At 44.9% G+C, this 16,507-nt stretch overlaps 1 long non-coding RNA gene across 2 annotated transcripts in view; it reads right to left on the reverse strand.

Moving 5' to 3' along the window:
• LOC124614015 overlaps nucleotides 1-16,007 on the reverse strand; it is a 96,021-nt gene extending 80,014 nt beyond the window's left edge. For both annotated transcript variants that reach the window (XR_006979677.1, XR_006979678.1), the window contains exons 1-2: nucleotides 15,854-16,007; nucleotides 13,120-13,230 (exon numbers count right to left, since the gene is read on the reverse strand). This is a non-coding gene — a long non-coding RNA (uncharacterized LOC124614015). The remainder of the gene's footprint in view (nucleotides 1-13,119; nucleotides 13,231-15,853) is intronic.
• Between the last annotated feature and the right edge of the window lie 500 nt (nucleotides 16,008-16,507).

The raw sequence follows: 16,507 nt of genomic DNA on the forward strand, positions 1-16,507 counted from the left end.
CCAGACACTAAACGTAATCCACGGTGGTGGATAGAGTCGAGACGCCGAAGAATAGACGGCCGAGCAGAGGAGTAGACTATGCTTCCATAATCCAATTTCGAGCGCACTAAGGCGCGATAGAGGCGGAGAAGGACCACTCGGTCCGCTCCCCAGGAGGTACCATTCAGGACACGGAGGGTGTTAAGGGAACGCAGACAGCGAGCCGAAAGATAGGAAACGTGGGAGGACCAGCACAGTTTTCTGTCAAACATAAGACCCAAGAATTTAGCGACGTCGGAAAACGGAAGGTTGACAGGACCTAGATGTAAGGAGGGCGGAAGAAACTCCTTACGTCGCCAAAAATTAACACAAACGGTCTTACTGGGCGAGAAACGGAAGCCGGTTTCGATGCTCCACGAGTGGAGGCGATCGAGACATCCTTGAAGACGTCTTTCAAGCAGGCTGGTCCGTTGAGAGCTGTAGTAGATCGCAAAATCGTCCACAAAGAGGGAGCCCGAGACATCAGGAAGGAGACAATCCATAATTCGATTAATGGCGATGGCAAATAGTACAACACTCAGCACGGAGCCCTGGGGTACCCCGTTTTCTTGGGAGAAAGTACGGGAGAGAGTGGTGTTCACCCGCACCCTAAATGTGCGCTCTGCCATAAATTCGCGAAGAAAAAGGGGCAGCCGGCCTCGAAAGCCCCAAGAGAACAGTGTGCGGAGGATGCCTGTCCTCCAACAGGTATCGTATGCTCTCTCCAGATCAAAAAATATTGCTACCGTTTGGCGTTTGCGGAGAAAATTGTTCATGATATAAGTGGAGAGAGCAACAAGATGGTCAACGGCAGAACGATGCTTTCGGAATCCGCATTGGGCTGGTGTTAAAAGACTGCGGGATTCCAGCCACCAAGCTAAACGGTAATTCACCATACGCTCCAAAACCTTACAGACGCCACTCGTGAGATAAATGGGGCGATAGCTAGAGGGGAGATGTTTGTCCTTTCCAGGTTTCGGAACGGGAACGACAATAGCTTCCCGCCATCGCCTGGGAAAGGTACTGTCGGTCCAAATTCGATTGTAAAGGCGAAGGAGGTAACGCAGGCTATGGGTTGATAAATGCAGCAGCATTTGGACATGGATACCATCCGGTCCTGGGGCGGAGGAGCGAGAAGAAGAGAGGGCATGTTGGAGTTCCCGCATGGAGAAAACAGTATTGTAGCTTTCGCGATTTTGAGAGGAGAAAGCAAGATGTCGCACTTCCGCTGCACGTTTCTTCGGGAGAAACGCTGGCGGGTAATTTGAAGAGCTCGAAATCTCAGCAAAGTGCTGACCCAATGAGTTAGAAATTGCGACGGGGTCCACTAAGGTATCATGCGCGACAGTGAGCCCAGAGACCGGGGAGAAACTAGGCGCGCCTGAGAACCGTCGAAGCCGACTCCAAACTTCCGAGGAGGGAGTGAAGGTGTTAAATGAGCTAATAAAGAATTTCCAGCTTGCCTTCTTGCTATCGCGGATGACGCGACGGCATCGCGCACGGAGCTGCTTATATCGGATACAGTTTGCCAAAGTTGGATGGTGACGGAAAATGCGAAGGGCACGTCGCCGCTCACGTATTGCGTCACGGCATGCCTCGTTCCACCAAGGAACTGGGGGGCGCCGGGGCAATTCGGAGGTGCGTGGTATTGAACGTTCCGCAGCTGTGAGAATAACGTCGGTAATATGTGTGACCTCATCGTCGACGCTGGGAAAGCGACGGTCATCGAATGTCGCTAGAGACGAAAAAACTGTCCAATCGGCTTGGGCAAATTTCCAGCGTCGCGAGCGCATATATGGCAGTTGAGGCTGCAGTCTAAGAACACATGGGAAGTGGTCACTCGAGTGTGTATCATCAAGGGCGAACCATTCGAAGCGCCGAGCTAGCGGAACAGTACCGACCGCAAGGTCCAAATGAGAGAAATGTGTCGAGGAGGCAGACAAAAATGTGGGGACCCCAGTGTTGAGGCAGACTAGATCCGCTTGATGGAAGACGTCTAGCAATAGTGAGCCACGTGGACAAGGATGCGGAGATCCCCAAAGCGGGTGGTGGGCATTGAAGTCCCCAACCAGCAAATAGGGGGGTGGAAGCTGACCAAGGAGATGAAGGAGATCAGCTCGTGCCATTGGTGTGGACGATGGAATGTATACCGTACAAAGAGAGAACGTGTATCCAGAAAGGGAAAGACGGACGGCGACAGCTTGGAAGGAACTGTTTAAGGGGATTTGGTGATAATGGAGAGTATCGTGGAGCAGAATCATGAGTCCTCCATGGGCTGGAGTGCCTTCAACAGAGGGGAGGTCATATCGGACGGACTGAAAATGAGGGAGAACAAAGCGGTCATGGGGACGCAGCTTTGTTTCCTGAAGACAGAAGATGACCGGCGAGTAGGATCGTAAGAGGATCGACAATTCATCCCGATTAGCTCGAATGCCGCGGATATTCCAGTGGATAATGGACATAGGGTGAACAGAAAATGGAGGAACGTGACCAAGGGTGCTGTCAACTCAACGACTGCTCAGAGCTTGCGACCGACAGTATGGAATGGCATTCAGTCGAAGGCAGAAGATCCTGATCCATAGGTTGGTCAGGAGCAGCTCCAGCCACCAACGATCGGCCAGTTGACCGGCCACCAGCAGTGCGCCTCGGCGGCACAGAAGACGGCCGAGGGCGATTTCCGCCAGGTGGTGCTGTAGATGGGACATGCCTTGGCGGAGAAGGAGAGGAACTGTGTTTCTTCGTAGCCTTCTTGGAAGTATGATGTTTAGATGAAGGAGGAACCGATGGTTGTGAAGTTGCGGTACGTAAAAACTCTTCACGAGAATGCTCTTTTTTCGAAGACTTGGCGTCTGACTTTTGGGCTCGAGATTTAGCAGAACCCGACGAAGGGTGAGCCATAGAGTGGGCAGGCGAAAGTGGTGAGGTTGAACGGGCGATCTTTGCGCTGGCCGATCTGACGACCGTGGTATTAAAGGTGAGGTCGCAAGTCTGCGTGGCCGCCTCCTTTGTTGGCCGAGGAGAAGCAAGGACAGTGCTGTATTTTCCTTTCTGAGGCACGGTGGGCTGTCGACTGGCGAGTAACTTTCGAGCAGCAAAGGTCGACACCTTTTCCTTCACTCTTATTTCCTGGATGAGTTTTTCGTCCTTAAAAACGGGGCAATCTCGAGAGGAAGCAGCGTGGTCACCCATACAGTTGATGCAGCGAGGGGATGGAGGTGGACAAGCACCCTCATGGGCATCCTTGCCACACGTAACACATTTGGCCGGATTGGAACAGGACTGGCTGGTGTGATTGAACCGCTGACATCAATAGCAACGCGTAGGGTTTGGGACATAAGGGCGAACGGAAATTATCTCATAGCCTGCTTTGATTTTTGATGGGAGTTGAACTTTGTCAAATGTCAAGAAGACAGTGCGGGTTGGAATGATGTTCGAGTCAACCCTTTTCATAACCCGATGAACAGCTGTGACGCCCCGGTCAGACAGGTAGTGCTGAATTTCTTCGTCAGACAATCCATCGAGGGAGTGTGTATAAACGACTCCACGCGAGGAATTTAAGGTACGGTGCGGTTCCACCCGGACAGGGAAGGTGTGGAGCAGAGAAGTACGCAGCAATTTTTGAGCCTGGAGGGCACTGTGTGTTTCCAACAACAGGGTGCCATTCCGTAATCTGGAACAAGACTTTACAGGACCCGCAATTGCGTCGACACCTTTCTGAATAATGAAAGGGTTGACCGTGGAAAAGTCGTGACCTTCGTCAGACCGAGAAACAACAAGGAACTGTGGCAACGATGGAAGAACCGTCTGTGGCTGAAACTCAGTGAACTTACGTTTGTGAGCAGACATAGTGGAAGGTGAGGAAACCATTGCGGAAGAATCCCCCATGATTACCGGCGTCTCCGATGGCGCGCTCCTCCCTTGTGGGGGCCCTCACCGAGGGCACACCCGCCTTAGGCGATTGTTCACACCTCAGGTCACACCTCCCGACAAACGGACGGAGGGACCAATCGGCACTTTCGGAAGGTATCAGCTCGGGTAATCACCCCTCCCTGGGCCTGGCCGTTACCAGGGGGTACGTACGTGTCCTACCTGTCTACCCGGGGCGGGGAATTACGCGTTACCCCGTCACCGGCTACGCATGGAAGTGCGTGGGTCGGCCTTCAGACACGCACAGGGAGGAAAAAAGAGAAAGGCAAAGGAAAGAAGAGGGGGTCTCAAACGCCGCAGCGGAGAAAAGGGCAAGGAGAAGAGGGAAGGAAAAGGGAAGGAAAAGAGAAGGACAGAGGAAGGACGAGGACTTGTAAGTGTAGAAAGCAAGTAAGTTGGAAAAGTTTCGAGCGTCCGTCTCCGGACGTAGGCAGAAACCATACTCCCAGAGGGGGAGAAAGGGAAGGAAAGAGCCAGTGGTGAGGGGGGGGGGGGCGAAGATTGGGGACGGGGAGGGATGCGGAAAGGGAAGGGAAGGTATGCAGCCCGGAAAGGAAGGAGGGCCACATTAGCTCAGGGTCCCGTGCTCGCTACACACGTGTCCACAAAAGAGTTGTGGACCCCCTGGGGGGGTAAATACATTGTGTTGTACAGGTTCCGATGTCAGTTTGTGGGATGGAGTTCCATTCCGGTTGCACTTGGTTGGTCAAAACAGGGACGGGTAATGCCGTTTTTGGATGACGCTGGAGTTGTCGTCCGATGTCCCGCATGTTCTGGATTTGAGACAGATCTGGTGATGGAGCAGGCCAACTCAACATGTTGACATACTGTAATGCATGTTGGGTTACAACGGCGGTATGTAGGCGAGCGTTGTCCTGTTAGATAAACACCCCCTGGAATTCTGTTCATGAATGGCAGCTCACCAGGTCCAGCCACCAAATTGTGTAATTTTACAGTCAGACTGCGTACGATAATCACTAGAGTGCTCCTCCTGTCATATGAAATCGCACTTCAGAATTTAACTCCAAGTGTAGGTCCAGTGCGTTTAGCACACAGACAGGTTGGCCTTCCTTCTAACCAACCCATGGCCATCACTGGCGCGTAGACAGAAGCAGCTTTCATAGAAACATAGCAGGCCTCCACTCTGCTCTCCAATAACCTCTTGCTTGACATCATTGAAGTCGCAAATGGCTGTGTTTTGGGATCAGTGGACTGTAAGCTACAGGGCGCCTGGTTCGGAACGTCCTTGAAGTAACCCATCTGCAACAGTTCGTTGTGTCGTTGTGGTGCCAACCGCTGTTCAGATTGCTGCTGGAGATACAGTACGATGCGCCAGATCCATACCCCAAACATGATAGTCTACCCTGTCGATACTGCCACGTGACTGTCCAGAGGCCGGTCTTCTTGCGACCTCGTATATTCTCATGACCACCACTGCCAGCAATCATGTACAGTGGCTACATTCGTCCCAAGTGTTACTGCAATATCACAGAAGGAACATCCGCCTTCTCGTAGCCCTATTACACGACCTAGTTCAAACTCAGTGAGGTGTTGATAATAGCGTATTTGTCGCCTTAAAGGCATTCATGGCTGACATCCACTCACCACGTCCAATCTCAAAGATAACCAACGCTCACGATCGTTACAGCGCGTATTTAAAGCAAACCTCATTTGCGATGCACTCTTAAGCGACTATCGCGAAATTGGAATAGATATCATTCTTTCAGATGTAGAAACACGGCTGCCAACTTTCATTTATGTCCCACAACTCCTTCTTAGCGTCGCGACTTTTTTTTTGTCAGTGTATTTAGACAGACTCCATAATTGCCCGGCTCATTACGAAGGCGTATGCGCCACAATAAAACAGATTCAGACGTTCAAAATTAAGAAAATACGGAATTAAAAAATAAAATCTTCCATGACTTTCAAGAAAAGGAGAAATGCAAACGCAGAAGCACCTCTATTGAGGTACAGAGAAAATGCAAAATAAAGGAATGGGGAAGTACTGAGGAGAAAGAACGGAGAATAGCGATCCAAAGCGAAATTGAATACATAGGCCGCAAATGGCCGAATTCGATGAAAAAGAGAAAGATGTAAAGTCGGATAATGTGTTTGTTGGTCAAGATTAACTGAGACATATCCCCCTTCAGCTCCAAATGTAGATTAGAAGGATGCAAAACCTATGCACTGTCGTGTTATACGGGGAACATTCGCGCCATGACGACGCGGAATCGAGCTTATCTCGTAACCACAAGGAGATAATACATGACGTTTCAGCTGCAGGCGTGACTTCGCGCCAGTGACATAACCGTTTTAACCGTTTATCGCGAAGAGGCGCTGTGACGCGTTCGCCAAAAACGGCTTACGAAAGATTTGTGACAAAGCTTCTCGAATAGCACCAGTATCTCCATCCGCATTTTCCTCGACAGTTGCAACATTGCATCAGTCGGCATTCCTCAGCCGCCCCCCCCCCCCCCCTCTTGTGATATCGCGACTCATTCAATAAGCCCAGTTCTCCCACAGTTAACGTAGTTCTCTCGTTCTTCCAGTGACTGGTGAACCTTCTCCACCGCGTGATCTCAGCGCCGTGATCATCGTCACACTGGGAAACGTGTATCGCTTGCGACGTCACCAACAGTGCTCGCTAATTAGGTAAGTACAGTGCTTACTATATCAGATTTTTCTTTTATGTATTCTAAGACGCCCACGATCTGCAGATCACGCTGCTGCTTACATTATAGCACCGCACTTAAGTTCTGTATGCATTTTACTTGGAAGGAACCTAACACGAAGGTGACAGATATGCACTATATGTAGGGTATAGCATGGTAATTCGTATCTGTTCATTAGTGTCACTATTCGTTTAGTTCATCTGGATGTAAGTTCCTTGTATCTTTAATACGTGTAGTTTTTCACTATTGATACAGTTCGAGAAAATCGCTATCGAATTCGAAATAAACATTCTTTTCTTTACATTTAGCCATAGCCAATTCAGGTTTGAAAAGAATTTACGAAAGTAATATAATAAAAAAATGCTGTTGCAAAAGTGATGGTGAAACAAATATTGCTTTAAAAGTATTTACCAATTTTATTCAGCGCTGGCTTCGAGAAGGTTTCAACACATGTTTCCAAAGATTTTTAATATTTGAAAGTATAAAATTACTCCAGACAGCTCTAATTCTCTACATGCCTCATGTACTCAGCGTCGGAACGAGTAGTTATATGTGGGGCCTCGGAGTGCAGTCACGGAAATGTCGAAGCGAAGACCGGTTAGTGCTATCTTCCTCCTTGTTAGGGACGTGTCTATAATGAAATTATATGCAGTGATCTTGTAGTGCAGTATTGTGTGTGTACTGTTATGCATAGCTATAACTGTGAAACGAAGGTACAGGCACGTAGACTGCTTTATTTGAACACCGCCAGAGAGGCTGCAGATGCCCATATCCACATCCGATAGATCCACTTACACCAGTGTAAGTTGATTCTACGGGACATTGCACAGAGCGCCGGAGTCGAGACGCTGCTGCATTGAGTGACATTCTGTGCTGTTAACCACCTCCTTTTTGCCCGCTACGCCAAAGCCAAGAAATTTTCTTCCACCACCGGGATTCACACACCTGCGTTCCTCTGGGTAAACCCCAGCCACGGGGGTCGAGTCTGCGCGTCTGTCAATCTGAAACGGTCTAGAGACGGTGAAAAGCTAACTCTATCAGTGAGAGTTCCATGTAAGTTTGGTATCGTGATCTGTGCACCAATGATCCGGTTTCGAATTCACAAGTAACAAAGCTCCAGATTTGTCATAGGAGTAACTCGTCAGTTATGGAACAAATGGCCCCTGCATCTCAAAAGAAAGTCATTTTCTTCTCACAAGTACATTGATGTTTCGTCTCTGAGTGATGGATCATTCAAAGACCAGAATATAACTTTTTGTGTCGTAATCTTACACTGAGTAGCAGCTCGCGCGTGTGGAAGTCTATCTCACCGTTTAATCGGTTGCCGAAAGTGCAGTACAGAGCAACCGTTACGACTAAAAGTAGCGTGAGCCCAGATCAGTACCATTGAACAAAACTGGACCTGTCTTACACAACAACACAAACTAAAACAGGGTTGGAAATCAGTCAGAAACTGAGGATAACATTTGAATTTGAAAATCGGCGTAACGACGATTTCAGTGACGAGATTCGAACTGCTGGTCGGACCAATGGCCAGGTACTTTTTTCCTGTAGAGGGCCAATTACCATCCCCACGTGACGCCTGTCGAATCGTGGCTGTCAGAGGACAAACTATATAAACATTCGCAGACTATCTTTCGTCTGTTTGTTTCACATACCACTTGAAGCACCATATCTACGCGCAGCAAACACTCCTGAATATCTGATGATGGATTAATTCAGAAACGCATAATATGAACAATAAAGTCATTCTTCGCCTGTCCTTTGACCTTTACCATTGCGAGCCAGTTAGCCAGACTGCAGAATTACTGATTAGAACTGTGACCCTCCCGTAGCAACTGCAGTTCTTCTTCGACAACTAAATAATCGTCTGATGACGTATTCTGTATTTTCATTGATTCATTCAAAAAATGCCATATGGAATAATTTTTTGGAGTAATTCGTCTTTTAGAAAGAAAATCTTGATCGCTCAGAAACGTGCTGTAGGAATAACGTGTGTTCATTCATGATAATAGTTAGACATCTGCTCAAGGAGTTGGTCATTCTGACTACTGATTCACAGTAGCCTAAATTTATTCCCTCATGGAGTTTGCTGTAAATAATCCACTGTAATTCGAAAGGAACAATGATGACAAAATTACAATATCATAAGAAAAAAATGGCATTTAGTATTCTAGATCAAGGTTACCTATAGCACAAAAAGGGCTGCACAGAGCTGTACCTAAAGTATGGATCAGCTACCCTCCGATATCAAATGTCTGACAGACACGCAAGTTAAATTTAAAAACGAACTGACAAATTTTCTTCTTGACACCTCCTTCTATTCCAAAGAATAATTTCTGCTGCTGTACTATGTAAAAGGCGGTGAGTATAATGTCTCTTTCCACACCATTACGATCAGTCGTTCAAATGATCCATGGAACATGAAACTGACACGTCCATAATAGTTTTGGTGTCAAAGACGTTCTTTGTCCAATAGAGGTGCGCCACATGTGGCTCTACTACAGAGAAGCAGGATTCCTGATTTCTAACGATAATGTTAATCAACTACATATCCCTTAGACAAATACCGAAACAATTGAGAAGTCAATATATTTGACGAAATTAAAATTTCATAGCTGTTGACCAAACAGAAATGGTGCTAATTTCTTAATTGATCTCCTAGAAGACTCATGTTTTGTCACAAATTTTCGCGTTTCACTAAAGCATTTAGCACAGACATTGTGAATGGAACACATTCTGGGTTTTACCTTGTTAGAGCTCCCAAAAAGCATTAATTTTGGTTTGCACTTTTATAATTGTATTCATTTTCTAAGACAAAATCACACCATAAGCGCCAAGTATTTCATTTGCCGTACGTGAATGTACTCGCACTACAGGAGATCGATGCTGCTGTAATTTATTCTTATCCATGACTGGAAAAAACAAACTGAATTTGAAAACAATTCTCTATGCCCTATGTTGTGAGTAATAATTTTCCAAGACAATCGACAATATACCGTGCCCATAAAGTTTCCACTTACTGGGTCAGGACTCACTTTAAAATGCCTACCAATTTTTTGCAGAGGGACCATCTCCATTGCTAGCCCTGAATTGAGAAGTGTTCGCAACTATTTAGGCTTTCCACTTCCACCACCCCTTTCCGAAGAAAAATTCTGCATTTCCAATCAAAATAACGTAATTTGTCTGTCGTTAATTGTAAGAGTTAACTGATCACATACCAACGCAACAGCAAGAGGGAGTTTCTTTTTAGTGGACATCTGGGAAATAATCTTTCACAATAATTTGTATCGATACGAAATCGAGCAATCCAGTGTCGTTAGTCGTTTTCACTACACATCATAGCTAAGTAGTGACTCACGGAGTACATAACATTCGTGAAGTAACATGTTATTAGATTGATATATCGTCGACAGTTGCGTGAGTCAAGTGATAAGAAGAAGTCGTCATCCAGTAATTCCTCATTCTTGCTGACCGCATGTTACGACCTTCAGAGAGCGGAATAAGCAGTAAACAACACACCGTGCGGTATCAGAGCTGTCCTCTGCTACCAGCTGTTTAACATGTAGTTAATAACTCTTAACGAGTGTAAGAAGAGATTGCGAGCCTAAAGTGTTTATATTACTGGTATGTTGTGATACTGTCGATGCTGCACAAGGCGCCTTCGTTAAGGCGTTTGTTACTTACAGCTCGAAGGAACATCACATAACTCTGAGTATTTACAAGGCAACAGTACTCATCTCTGTAACAGCGTATCTTTTGTGTCGACCATTTCTCTGAGCACAGCACTGCTCCTGTAGTTACATTTGGCCTAATCTATTCGTAGTTCGCGTGGATGTCACTAGTACCTCATTGACAGATCAAAACACTGGAACAAGTTTTTCACGGGATGCAGTACACGATAAGGTACATGCTTATATAAAGAGTTACGGAAGTAAGTTTTGAAAATAGAACAATGAACCTTTTGAACTTTGTTCTGTAGCTCTTGGAATGGAGAGTATAGTGGTGTAACATATGTTAAGATTTACATTTTAAATATTCGCAGGAACGCGGGATATGTAGAGAATTTGTGGGCTGAGGCTGCAGATTCAATGTAATTTCTCCTTCATTTGACATGAATTTCACTTTAACAAAACCTCCTATGTGTCACTGGACTAGGCCTTTACATTTAGCATGTTTTCCACCTTTTCTTCTAATAGTTTCATTGCAAGCTTTATCAATATACACCTGAACGCTGCAAGCATTATCAATATACACCTGAACGCCTTATTCCTGGCGCTGTCTAATGTAGTTAAAAGAAATACATAACTCCATTAAAAACCTGTTGTATAAATATCCTGGACAGTACAAAAATGAGAGTATTAACAATGTAGTTAAACACTTGCCCGTTAGTGTACAGATAGTCTTTGGAAACGTTTATCAGTTTACAAAACCTTAAAAGATGAAATAGTAAAGGCAGCAGAGGATCGAATAGGTAAAAAGACAAGGCCTAGCACAAATGCTTGGACAACACAAGAGATACTGAATTTAATTGAAGAAAGGAGAAAATATAAAAATGCAGCAAATGAAGCAGGCGGAAGAGAATACAAACATTTAAACTATCAGATCGACAGGAAGTGCAAAATGTCTGAGCAGACTAGCTAGAGGACAAATGTAATGTAAGTACTTAGAAGCGTATTTCACAAGAGGAAAATCAGAGGCCTTTGGGGAAAAGAGAAGCAGTATGAATATCAAGAGCTCAGAAGGGAAACCAGCTCTAAGCAGAGAGAGGAAAGCTGAAAGATGGAAGGAGTTCATGGAGGGTCTCTAAAGGGAGATGAAATTGAAGTCAGTGTTATAGAAAGGGAAGTAAATCCAAATGTAGATGAGATGGGAGATACGAGAAGAATATGGCAGAGCTCTGAAAGATTTAAATCGAAACAAGGCCCGGGAGAAGACGATATTCCGTCAGAACCACTGGTAGCCATGGGAGACCCACCCATGACAAAACTCTTCCATCTGCTGTGCAAGATGCATGAGACAGGCGAAGTACCCTCAGACTTCAAGAGCAATGTGATAATTCCAATTCCAAAGAAAGTAGTCGCTGACAGGCAGGAAAATTACCGAACTATCAGTTTAATAAGTCATGGTTGCAAAATATAAACAAGAATTCTTTACAGAAGAATGGAAAAACTGACAGAACCCGACCTCGGGGAAAATCAGTTTGGATTCCGGAGAAATGTAGTAACATGCGAGGCAATACTGACCCTACGATTTATCTTAGAACATAGGTTAAGGAAAGTCAAACATACATTTATAGCATTTGTGGACTTGGAGAGAGAGCGAAAGGCTATTTACAACATCTACAGAAACCAGATGGCAGTAACGAGAGTCGAGAGGCATGAAAGCGAGCAGTGACTGAGAAGGGAGTGAAACAGTGTTGCAGCCTATCCCCGATTTTATTCGGCCTGTATACTTAACAAGCAGTAGAGGAAACCAAAGAAAAATTCGGAGTAGAAATTAAAGTTCAGGGAAAAGAAATAAAAACTTTGAGGTTTGCCGATGGCATTGTAATTCTATCAGAGACAGCAAAGGGCTTGGAAGAGCAGTTTAACGGTATGGACAGTGTCTTGAAAGGTGGGTATAAGTTGAACCTCAACGAAAGCAAAAGAAGGATAATGGAATGCAGTCGAATTAAATTAGGTGATCCTAAGGGACTTAGATTAGGAAATGAGACCTTAAAAAGTAGATGAGTTTTGCTGTTTGGGCAGCAAAATTACTGATGATGGCCGAAGCAGAGAGGATGTGAAGTGTAGACTGGCAATGGCAAGAAAAGTATCTCTGCAGAAGAGAAATTTTTTAACATCGAAAATAGATGTTAGAAAGTCTTTTCTGAAAGTATTTGTCCGGAGTGTAGTCATGTATGGGAGCGAAACGCGGGCGAAAATAGTTTGAACAAACAGAAGAGAAGCTTTCGAAATGTGGTGTTACAAAAGAATGATGAAGATCAGATGAGTAGATCATGTAACTAATGAGGAAATACTGAGTAGAAATGGGAAGACAAGAAACTTGTGGCACAGCTTGACCAAAAGAAGGGATCGGTCGTTAGGACACATTCTGAGACATCAAAGGATCACCAATTTAGTATTGGAGGGAAGTGTGAGGAGTTAAAGTTGTATAAGGAGACCAAAGCGATGAATACAATAAGTAGATTGAAAAGGACGTAGGTCACAGTAGTTAATGCGGGGATGGAGAGGCTAGCACAGGATACAGTAACATGGAGAGCTCCATCAAACCAGTCTTCGGACCGGTAACCACAACATGGATGTCAAAGTTACATGACTCATATTGAATTGAATGATTTGAGTTTCAGTTAAGTCATCCTCGCAGAAATCCGTTACAGTGAAACATTCAACTTCCTGATTGTAGCACACAATGATATAGTAGATTTGCTACTCTTCTTTCTCTGTATCCGAGCTCTGCTGAAATATAAGTAATCTGCTAGACTATCCGTAGCACTTACTGGAATCTGAGAACCAGGGCATGATGCCGTCCCAAGTGGTGGGTTCTACGGATGCTGCCAGCAACAAGACTGACACCAGTAGACACATGGCGAACTGTAAGTGAGGTGCACCTGCAACACAAGACACAAAAGACGTTAGCTAGCACTCAAAAACAGTTTGCTGCGCCTTTTCTAATGTGTTAATTAACCAAAAATTTATTTAAGAATGATGGAGGGCGAAGTAGAAAAGTTATGTGGGGGAGGGAAAGCAAAAGAGTTTAAGCAAGCCAGTATCGGCAACGGAACACTAGCAAGAGCATGTAAAGTAACTAGCCGTGGTCTTCTTGGAGTAATCAGCCTAGCTCCTCACTGGTCTCCGAACACCTTATCAGAATGGCCAGGACTCGGCTTTAATCATGGTTATCCCAGATAACTCCAGAAAAATCTAAAATAATTGTTATGAACTCCAACAGACAAAGATATTAAATTAATAGCAATTAACTGCAGAAGCAATTAACTACAGAAGAAGTGAATCTTTGAAGCAAACCAAAGCACTTTTTTAACGAAAAGTCAGGCTACTCGCGATGAACTGTGGCAAATTCGCAGTAGTGAGCAACAAACATAGATTATTCATTGTGGTAAGTTTAGTGTGCATGAGTGAATCTTTGGATCCTACTAAACATAGATTACCAAACCCTTGTAAAATTTAGGTTTGCAGTAAGGTGTATAAAATAAGACTTAATTTGATATGTAACATACCGTACCATTGGATAATTAATAATTGTGATTAGCTAAAGCATAACCTATAAATTATGACTTCATCTGCATAAAATGTGCCGGCCGAAGTGGCCGTGCGGTTAAAGGCGCTGCAGTCTGGAACCGCAAGACCGCTACGGTCGCAGGTTCGAATCCTGCCTCGGGCATGGATGTTTGTGATGTCCTTAGGTTAGTTAGGTTTAACTAGTTCTAAGTTCTAGGGGACTAATGACCTCAGCAGTTGAGTCCCATAGTGCTCAGAGCCATTTTTGCATAAAATGTGGTACAGTAAGCTTAACGATGGTTTGGTAGCAATGTAACATATTCCTCACTTTAGAATTCTAGGGTTAATTATTACGTGCAGGCTTAAAGTTACAGGAAGGTGGAACGTGGATTGAGGCAGCTGGTTCCCCCCTTTCCTGTCAGTGTTATAAAGAGAAACGATTTCGCCTTTTTTGTGCTCAGACAGCAGTATTTTTCCGATAATTCTGTGCGTATGAAAGTAATGCGTTTAATTGTGTTATAATTATTGGTTACAAGGTATAGACTGTCCATTCCTTGTACTCCGTTTCCCTTTTTCTGCGGATCTGAAGTTGATCACCACTGACCGAAATCTATAGACTAAGGACTTTTTTTGGGGGGGGGGGGGGGGCATAGACTAGAATAAATGATACAAGTTCTAAACTTCCTCTACTACTGTTCTAATTCGCGACTATGTCTCAGCTTGTGAAATATTGCATATTATCCTTCCTACTCAATTCGAAAATGCTCCGTGGGAATAATGTTTTCAGATCAATTCTATCAACGCGTTGCATCTAATTTTGTTACAAAAACATCAACACAATAACGGCATACAGAGAATTATCGTGTCCTTAAAATAAGTGAAATGTTTGTTTGAAAAGAACAGCCCATCACCTGTTACTCGACAATTCTTTTATAGGATTCCGCCTGGCGTTTACCTTATAATACGTAATTCTCCTACGCCCACTATACATCCCAGGAAAACGAATCGAGCTCGAGCTTGGATCGCACAAGCTTCTAATTAGTTACTTCTTTTTGAGAAAGTATCCTTGTCGCAACCGTGGTTGAAATGAAGACAAGCACCGGTTTTCTTAGAGGATATTCCAAACAATTAGTTCTGATGTGCAGACGTGACAGGCACTGGACACTGAATCAACAGATTACAGCCGTAATTGCATATAAAACAGCAAAATAAGCAATAAATAAACAAATCAATAAATAAATATATGATATCACCGATAGGAACCTTCCTGTAACCGACGGTGTGACAAAGAGTCTACAAAGGAAATACCTACAAAACACTCGTGCAACCCACTTTAAAGTGTGTGCGACTCATACCATATAAGAATAACGTATACAAAGGAGAGCAACACGAATGGTCATCGGTTTTTATTTATTTATTTTTTTTCTTTTACCCCTGGGAAAGCGTTACTGAATTGTTAAAGCACCCGAACTGATAGACCTTTGAAGACAGACAAACTATACCGTGAAAGTCTTCTTAGTCCGCTTTGAGTGAGGAATCTAGGAATATTCTACAACTCCATACGTATCGTTCCCATAGCGACAACGAATATAGTATTAGGCGAACACAATACACACAGAAGAATTTAAGCAAAATGCAATTATTCATCCCGCCCACCATACGAGAACGGAACGGCAACGTGGTGCAATGGGAAGTGTCTTTTCCATGCATTTCACGGCGGTTTGCAGAGTAGATAGGCAAATATGTCTGTAGACAACTATGCAAGACACGATGACAGATGTGCTCGTCGGCTACCGCGATAGTTGGCAGTTTCAGTAAAAGTCCAACGTTTCAGCCAATATTTCAGGCGGCTTTCATCAAGCCAACAAGACCACCTGTAACAGTGACCAAAACGATGGACGTGTGACAACACGGCACGCCAAACATTCCGAAGATTTTTATTGAAATTACGGTGCATACCTGATAATCCCTTTTGGGGCAACGTAGCAAACTTACGAGTGAGCTGGCTTGCTGCGATGCCTCCAGCCGAAGCGGACCCGTCGCCGGCGCAGCTGTGTCGGCACTGGAGAGCCGCGCCTACCAGAGCACGCCGCGGCGGCAGCCGCTATTGGTCGGTCACTGCTTGCACCGGCGGTGGCTGCCGCGCCGAGTCACCGGCGTCCACTGGGCCGGTCCTCCCTCATCTCGACACCGGCTCCTGTCAACAGGATGCGAGACGTTTTTCTCTTCCCTGCTCTGTGTCGTTGCCCATTGGGGTCACACCTGTGTAGCAGTCCGCTTCTGGCAAACGCATTTGCTTTTAGGAAGGATTTTTCACTCAGCAGTTGATTTGAAACGTCCTGGCAGATTAAAATAGTGTGCCAGAGCGAGACTCGAATTTTCAATCAAATCTTTTGCAGGGAATACTCTTCCTTTGACACTGTACCACACAAGCGGCTTGTAGCGAAATTGCGTGCTTATGGAATATCGTCTCAGTCATGTGACTGGATTTGTGATTTCCTGTCAGAGAGGTCACAGTTCGCAGTAATTGACGGAAAGTCATCAAGTAAGACAGAAGTGATTTCTGGCGTCCCGAAGGTAGTGTTAAAAAAAATGTTCAAATGTGTGTGAAATCTTATGGGACTTAACTGCGAAGGTCATCAGTCCCTA

The sequence above is a fragment of the Schistocerca americana genome, chromosome 4 (genome assembly GCF_021461395.2).
Source record: "Schistocerca americana isolate TAMUIC-IGC-003095 chromosome 4, iqSchAmer2.1, whole genome shotgun sequence".
Taxonomy (NCBI): domain Eukaryota; kingdom Metazoa; phylum Arthropoda; class Insecta; order Orthoptera; family Acrididae; genus Schistocerca; species Schistocerca americana.